Below are 8,770 nucleotides of genomic sequence, written 5' to 3'. Positions count from 1 at the left end.
CCCGGGGGGGTGATTTCTTGCTTTCTCTCTGGCAGGTATGCCCATCCTATACCAAAAATCTTCTTTAACAAGAAAGAAGGAAATATGTTTTAAGATTCCTTCATGTGTTTTTCTGGCTTGATTACTCATTTCTTTTTATTGCTTTTTACCACTGTGTAAATGTGCTAGTGCATCCATTTACCTACTAGCCAGGACATCCTGGCTAGTATTTATGCATAAAGCTACTATAAACATTTGTGAGCAAATTTTTGTGTAGATATTATTTTCAACAATCATTTGAGTGAATACCAAGAAGCATGATTACTGGAGCATATGGCAAGAGTGTGTTTGGTTTTCCAAGAAACTGCCAGGGTCAGCAGGCACTGAACTCCTACACGGTTGACTGTGGAGAGCAGGCAATCTGACCACAGTTCAAGTCCCAAACCTGGCAGCTTGCTTTCTCACACTCTCTTCGGTGAGCACACATGCCCTGTAGCAAGCTAAAAATAATAATAATGAGGGACAAGCAGTTGGTGTAATGGCTGTGTCGCTGGACTCCCATATGTAGTCGATCGCGGTTCGAGGCCCAGACCTGGTGGCTTAAACTCACACCAGGCGTGTGTACGTGCATGCCCAAGATCCCTAGAAGAGAATGGAGAAGGGATTGCGGTGTGGCCATCCCCCCTGCCGGGTGATTTCTTGCTTTCTGTCTCCCTGTCTCTTCTTCTTCTTTCTGGCAAGTGCACATGTCCTATAGCAAAAACCTCTCAAATAAATAAATAAATAAAGTAATGATAATGATAAATAAAATTAAAAACAAGTAATATTTTAAAAAATAAAAGAAACTGGGACCAGCAGTTAGCGTAATGGCTATGTCGCTAGATTCCCAAGTAGTCGACCGCAGTTAGAGTCCTGGACCTGGCGGCTCAAACTCACGCAGGGCATGTGTGTGCACGTGCCCAAGATCCCGAGAGGAGAATGGAGGAGAAGGGATTGCGGCGTGGCCATACCCCCTGGGGGGTGATTTCTCGCTTTCTATCTCTCTGTCTCTCTCTGTCTTTCTGGCGAGCGCACGCACCCTATAGCGAAAATCTCTCAAAAAAAAAAAAAAAAAGAAACTGCTAAACTGTATTTCAAAGTATCTGTATCATTCCGCATTTCCACAGTGACTGAGATGTCTCTCTGACTTCATTTGCTGCAGCCAGTATTCTGGGTTTTAGCCATTTTGATAGTTGCCTACTAGTATCTCATTTTCATTTCGCAATTTCATCCTTCCATATGCCTATTTGACCTCTACATATCTTCTTTGGTGAAGTGTCTGGATCTTCTGCCCATTTCTTAATTGAGTTGTTCAATTTCTTTCTGTTGAGTTTTAAAAGTTCTTCATATATTTTAGATAACAATCTTTAATCAGATAAATCTGTTTGTTTTTTAGTTTGTTATAGGGTATATGCACTTGTAGGTAAGATGGAGAGAGAAAAAGTGAGAAATCACTCCCCTGGGGGGGTATGGCCATGCAGCAATTCCTTCTCTTACATTACCCTCTCAGGATTTGGGGCATCCATACATGTATGCCCAGTGTATTTTTCAAGCTGCTGTGGGGTACAGAACTAGAACCACAAAGTCGACCATGTAGAATATAGCTAGCTACATTAACCACCAAGTCACCTGGCTGGCCCAATCAGATATATCTTTTGCAAATATTTTCTCCCAGTCTGTGGTTTGTCTTTTTTTCCCTTGATTAAATTTTCTGTTAAGTCAGACCTCCCAGCTTGACAGGCGGCACAAGCGGTGGTAAGATGTCAGTTCCAGGACCTTACCAGGTGGCTGCTGGGCTTTCCTCGGTGCCAACTGCTCCTCCGTCCCATGAAGAAACGGTGGCCGTTAACAGTTACTACCCCACTCTGCCAGCACCAGTGCCTGGGCCAGCCATGGGACTGGTGAAAGGCACAGAGGGGAAAGGTGTGAATCGCCTTTGTACTATACACAGCCAGTGCCTGTCCCCAACACCAATGCAATTGCTGTGCAGATGGTCTATGTGCAGCAGCCCGTCTCCTTTTTTGACTGCCCTGTCCAGATGTGCTGTCCTTCCTGCAGTAAGATGATCGTGACTCAGTTGTCCTACAATGCTGGTGCCCTCACCTGGTTCTCCTGTGGGAGCCTGTGTCTGCTGGGGTGTATGGCTGCTTCATTCACTTATCTGTGAACATCCTGCAGGATGTAGATCACTACTGTCCTAACTGCAGAGCCCTCCCAGGCACCTACAAGCGTTTGTAGGACTTGGTCAGACCTGAGGGAGCCAAGAGCTGCAGGAAGTCCTTTCTGACTCCCACTCAGCCCACCCTTGCTGGAGGTCCTGCCCTGGGAGTCTCAGCTCACTGTGGGGTTCACCTTCGTGTCTTCTTTTGGGGGAAAATATCACAAAAGTATCACACTTCCAAATGCCAGAAATTGCTGCTTGGAGTCATACACAGTACATGCAAAGACACTGACCTTGAGTATTGGTTCAGGAGCTTCCCGCCTCCCTATGACCCTATGGCATCCCATCGCCTGACTGTGATAGCTGCCTCAGTGAAGATCTTCCAGTGATTTGCTGTTGCCCAGCTCCTTTCCCTGCTTCAGTGGGCCTTTCCAGTGTTGGTCTCAAAATGAGAAGTCTCAGGCTGTCTTATTTTTGAGACCATTCTGCCCCAAACTCAGCTGAACCAGCCTCTGGTGCATGTTATCTTATTCATCTGTCCTCACCCCTCATGACAAAAATCTTGCCTTCCAGTCTTTAGGGGCTTGACTCTTAGGTTCTGTAATTGTTGACTTCATTAGCACACAAGCTCACTTTTTATTTCTTAAATATTTTTTTAAGTAAAGGAGGAGCTGTTAACACCCACCTGACATCCATCCATGAGGTCGTAACATGCTAGGGAAGTGGGGCTAGTCTCCCTGTTAGTCTGCCTCTCCTCTGGTTCTTGTGCCAGTTCTCCTGCACTTTACATGAAGGGATTTTTTTTCTCAAATGGTAATTAACCATTTTTATGTCCTGCTTTTGGTCTTTTGCATTTCTGAACAGAACATGGGAAGGAAGGATTTATGGAACCATTTTCAATAACTATTTTCAGACATGATTCGTATCATTTGTCCATTTGCAATGCACTCTCACTTTTTCGCTTAGTGGAAAAAGAAGTGGATCATTTCACCCACTGCCTTGACTTGGTTTGGCATGGTTCTTAGAGACCTCCGTCATGGTAATGGAACTCAAAGTGGGGCCCCCGCTGGGTTCCCAGTGGTGTGTTTGGAAGATGACCATGTCCCAGTATCATGGTGCTGAGAAGATTGGAAACCACAAGTGTCTCAAAGGAATCTCAAGTCTGGTTTTGTTTTTTGGAGAAACAACTTATTGTATGACATTAGAAGACAAGATTCTAAGACTCAAGCAGCAAGCCAGAGTGCTAGGTCCACTGCTACACCATCCCTGAAATCAACACAAAACTGGGCCCAACTTTCAGTAGGAAATAATGATCCTGTCTGGATCATAGTCAGCACAGGAAGTGTGGGTGGATAATACTACACAGAAATCAGACCTAGACCTTCAAGGAAATCTGTATATTGGTTGAAAATTATAGTCGTAACCAATGATTGAGCTTATTCCTGTGATATTTTGAAAATTTCAGTAATTATTTTTGCAATGAATGTGGATACCACGTAGTACTCAGTGTTACCTGCTTTTGACAAATAAAAGTCTTTGGTTCACTCGTTGAGAAAAAAATTTTTCTGTTAAGTTACATAAAAAAAAAATTTCATTTTTTAGTGTGCATTTTGGCATTCTGACAAATGCATAGACTTATAGAACAATCACAATCAAAATATAGAGTAGTTCCATCACACCTACAAATTCCTCATAATAAACCTGTTTCAACCCATTTTTTTACTGTTAACAAATAGAATAGCACAGACTGAGTAATTTAATAAAAATAAAAGTTTAACTGACTCACAGTTACATAAGTCAATGTCAAAAGCCTGCATCTGGTCAAGTGTTCTTGTCAGTAAGGCTTCTCTTCAGAGTTCCAAAAACTGAAACAGGGCATCATATGGCAAGAGGGCAGAGCAAAACTTTGTTTGTAACCATACTGTCCCAGCTCTGGGCTCTCTCTCCCTTATAAAAGATACTAAGATTCAGTTGTGGGATCCCTATCCTGATGACTCTATATAACCCTAAATACCTTATAATGGCAGTTAAATTCCCAAAATACAAACATCTGGGGGAACACAAAACCTTGGCATTATTTTTCTATATCAATCTCCAACGACTACCACAAACTCCTAACCAACAACAGTAACCTATCACTACGGTTTTCTCTTTTTTTTTTTTGAGAGGTTTTTGCTATAGGGCGTGTGCGCTCACCAGACAGACAGAGACAGAAAGCGAGAAATCACCCCCCAGGGGGGATGGCCACGCCGCAATCCCTTCTCCTACATTCTCCTCTCAGGATCTTGGGCACACACACACACGCGCCCAGTGTGAGTTTAAGCCACCAGGTCTGGGACTTGAACCGTGGTCAACTACGTAGGAGTCCAGCAACATAGCCATTATGCTAACTGCTGGTCCCGGTTTTCTCTTTTCAAGAACATCATACAAATAAAAACATGTATTGTGTAACCTTATGAGTCCAGAACTTTTCAGCATAATGCTTTGGAAATTGACACATGCTACAGAGAGAAACAATTTCTTCCTTCCTTGTATTACTAAATTCTGTAGAGATATCAGTTTGCTTATCCATTCACAAGTTGAGGAACATTTGCATTGTTCACTGTGTTTGGCAATTTGAACAAAACTGCTATAAACATTTGTGTGCAGGTTTTTATGTGAATGTATTTTCATTTTTGTTGGAAAAATACCTAGGATTGAAATTGCTGGGTCAGGTCTGCTTAACTTTATGAGAAACTGCCAAGCTTTTGCAAAATGGCTATACTACTCTGCATTCCCACCAGCAATACATGGAAAGTTCCAGTTGTTCTACAGCTTCAATAATAACTAGTATTGTCAGTATTATAAGGAAAGGATAGTTTGCTTTGTTTCTCAACCATTCTAATAGGTGAGTAGTAGTATCCCATTGTGGTTTTAATTTGTATTTACCTAACAACAAATAAGGCTGCCTATCTTTTCAGGTGCTTATGGCAACAAGTCTATTTAAATCTTTTAACCCTTTTTTAAAGAATTATTTTATTTAACTTTATTTTTAATTTGACAAGAGAGGGACAGAGAGAGAGAGAGCGAGAGAGAGAAAAGGGGGGGGGGGCAAGCTGCCAGGTCTGGGACTCGAACCACAGTCAGCCATGTGGAATCCAGCATTCCTAACCATGCCACCTGCTGGCCCCCAATCTTTTGCCCATTTTTTTACTGGCTTGTTTTCTTCTTCTTTTTAAAATTTTTTTTAAAGAGGTTTTTGCTATAAGGCGCATGCGCTCACCAGAGAGACAGAAAGTGAGAAATCACCCCTCAGAGAGGATGGCCACACCACCATCCCTTCTCCTCCATTCTCCTCTTGGGATCTTGGGCATGGACGCCCACGTGCCCGGCGTGAGTTTAAGCCACCAAGTCTGGGACTTGAACCACAGTCGACTACATGGAAGTTCAGCGACATAGCCATTACACTAACTGCTGGTCCCTGGGTTGTTTGCTTATTGTTGAAATTTGAGAGTTCATTCTGTATTCTGCATACAAATTCTTTGTCAGATAAGTGATTTGCAAATATTTTCTCTCAGCCTACTGCTTCTCTTCATTCTCTCCCCGCTTATCTTTCAAAGAGTTTACAATTTTAATGAAATCCAATTTATTAATTTGTTTTCAGTCACATCAAAGAAATCTTTAAGATTACAAAGACATTTCTCCTGTTTTCTTCTGCCAATAGTGTTGTTTTAAATCTTAGGCCTACGATCCATCCTAAGTTATTTTTTTACATGTAGTATAAAGTGCTATAGTCTGAATATCCTCTCTGCCCAGATTCATGTGTTGAAACTTAATCCCAGGGAATTGTTAGGTAATTAAGTCATGAGGGCAGAGCCTTCATGGATGGTATTAGGGTCCTTATAAAAAGGCTTGAGAAGCCCACCCCAAGAGTGCATACTACTAAGATACTGTGTTCCACAGGGGTGCAATGACATGGGAGGCCCAGGTATGATTCTCAATCCAACCTAAACGTGCACTGGTATATGTCTATAAATTCTAACAACTCAAGAAAGCCGAGGAAAGAGGATTGTGCACTTTTGGCTCGTGGGGTACTGCATACAAGTAATCCTGGCTGAGAGACCAAGGCAAGAGGGTTGTGATGTAGCAAGACCCCGTTTTAAAAGGGCAAAAGGTTTGAGGGAATGAGTCCACACTCCTGCATTCTTTCTAGCCCAACCCTGTCCCCACCCTCCACACACACACCATGGGAACACAGCTTTCATTCCCTACAGAGGAAGTAGTAAAAAAGTGTCATCTTCAAAAATTGTAATATTGTGTTATAACAGCACAAGTGGACTAAGATACAAGGTGAGGTTCTTTTTTTTTTAATGGTGTCCAATTGCTCTAACACTACATGTGAGGAGGAGGCTACCTCTGCTCCTATTAAACTGTATTTATACCTTTGTCTAAAATCAACAAGTTTACCTCAATATCATAATTACTTTAACATTACAGAAAGTCTTAAAATTAGCTGGTTTCCAGATCTGATCCTCCAACTTTGTTGTTCTATATCAAAAGATCATTATTACAAGCAGCTTTTCATTATCCACAAAAACTACTGGTGGAATTTTGTTAGAATGAATCAATTTGAGAAATAAAACCGTATCAATAGAGACTTCAAAATCATAAACAGGTATATCTCTATAATTATTTAGACTTTGATTTCTTTCATCTGTGTTTTGCTATTTTCAGCACATACATCCTGAACACATTTTGTCTGGTTTATACCCAATTATTCTATTTTGGTGCTATGTAAGTGCCACTGATTTGTTATCTTTATATACAATTATTTATTGCCACTATATATATAATATATATATATAAATTATATGTTATAATATAATTAATATATTATATATCAATATTAATATAATATATATAATAAATTCTTACATATTATCCATATACCCTACAACCCTATTAATCTCCCTTAGTTCTAGACGGACTTTTTGTATATGTATTGGGATTTTCTCAATGATAATCATTATCATTTGCAAACAGGCAATTTCTTCCTTTCTGTTCTAAAGCACTTTTAATTGTTTTATTGCACTGTTCCAAATCTTAAAAGAAGACATAGTCGTATTCACTACAACAGTCTTTCACTACTTTTTTAAAAGAATTATTTATTTTTTACTTTCATTATTATTCTTTAATTTGGCCATAGAGAGAGAAAGAGAGAAAGGGAAAATGAGAAAGGAAGTCACTAGGTCTGGTACTCAAACTGTGGTCAGCCATAAGGGAGTCCAGAACTTGAGCCACCACGCCACCTGCTGGCCCCCAGTCTTTCAGTATTAAATATGAAATTAGGGATCAGCAGCTGGTATAATGGCTATGTTGCTGGATTCTCATGTAATCGACCACGATTCAAGTCCCGGATCCGGTGGCTTAAGCTCACACCAGGCACATGTGCATGTGTGCCCAAAATCCCGAGAAGAGAATGGAGAAGGGATTGTAGGGTGGCCATCTCCCCAGGGGGGTGATTTGTCGCTTTCTGTCTATCTTTCTGGTGAGCGCATGCGCCCTATAGCAAAAACCTCTCAAAAAAAAACCATATATATATATATATGTATATGTACATATATACACATATACATATATACATGTATGTGTGTGTGTGTATACACACATATATAATTAGTGAGGCCAGCAGGTGGCAGAGTGGTTAAGGTGCTGGACTTCCATACAGTCAACAGAGACTAAGCAGCTTGAAAATCACACTGGGCATGTGGGCGTGTGAGCATGCATGTCCAAAATCCCAGGAGGAAAATGGAAAAGGGATTGCAACATGGCAGCTCTGTTGGGAGATTTGTAACTTTCCCTCTCACTGTCTCTGCCTCTTAAAAAAAAAAAAAATTAGTTTTCATACATGTCCTTTATCAGGCAGAAGAAAAACCCTTCCACAAATGGTTCAGAGGACTTTTTATCACAGGGGTCGGCAGGTGGAGTGGTGGTTAAAGGAGCTGGATTCCCACACGCCTACTGCAGTCTGTGTCCCAGACCTGGTAGCATGATTTCTTACTTTCTCTTTCTCTCTCTAGTCAAATTAAAAATAACAAACGGAATTAAATAAATAATTCTTTTTTAAAAAAAAAAAGATGACTTTTTGTCATGAAAGTTATGCTGAATATAATCGAATACTTATTTTCCATCCACAGAGATGATTATATACTTTTTCTTACTCTATTAATCTATTAGTAGAGCAAATTATCCTGATCAATTTCAAACGTTGAACCAGTCTTGTACTCCCAGATAGAATCTATCTGGTCATAGCTTTCCTATATATTGTAGGATTTGAGTCACTAACCTTTTTTTTTTTTTTTAAGAGAGATTTTGGCTATGTGGTATGAGTACTCACAGAGGGATAGACAGAGAGACAGAAAGTAAGAAATCACCACCACCCCCGAGGATGGCCATGCCACACTCCCTTCTCTTCTCAGGATTTTGGGCATGCAAACACACACACACACATACCTGGCAAGATTTTCTTAATTTAACTTTATTCATTTATTTTATTATTTTTTAACTTGACCAGAGAAGGACAGAGTGAGAAAGTGAGATAAGGGGAGAGAG

The 8,770-nt window shown here is 40.6% G+C and overlaps 1 protein-coding gene and 1 pseudogene across 8 annotated transcripts in view; one reads left to right on the top strand and one right to left on the bottom strand.

The window, feature by feature from the left end:
- Nucleotides 1–8,770, bottom strand: part of WDR33 (WD repeat domain 33) — a 141,809-nt gene that overhangs the window by 99,168 nt on the left and 33,871 nt on the right. The window lies entirely within an intron of this gene.
- Nucleotides 1,668–2,533, top strand: LOC102481982 (lipopolysaccharide-induced tumor necrosis factor-alpha factor homolog pseudogene; annotated as a pseudogene).

The sequence above is a fragment of the Tupaia chinensis genome, unplaced genomic scaffold, assembly GCF_000334495.1.
Source record: "Tupaia chinensis unplaced genomic scaffold, TupChi_1.0 Scaffold000386_1, whole genome shotgun sequence".
NCBI lineage: Eukaryota > Metazoa > Chordata > Mammalia > Scandentia > Tupaiidae > Tupaia > Tupaia belangeri.
The sequence above is the reverse complement of the archived record's forward strand: the minus strand, read 5'-3'. Positions and strand labels throughout refer to the sequence as shown.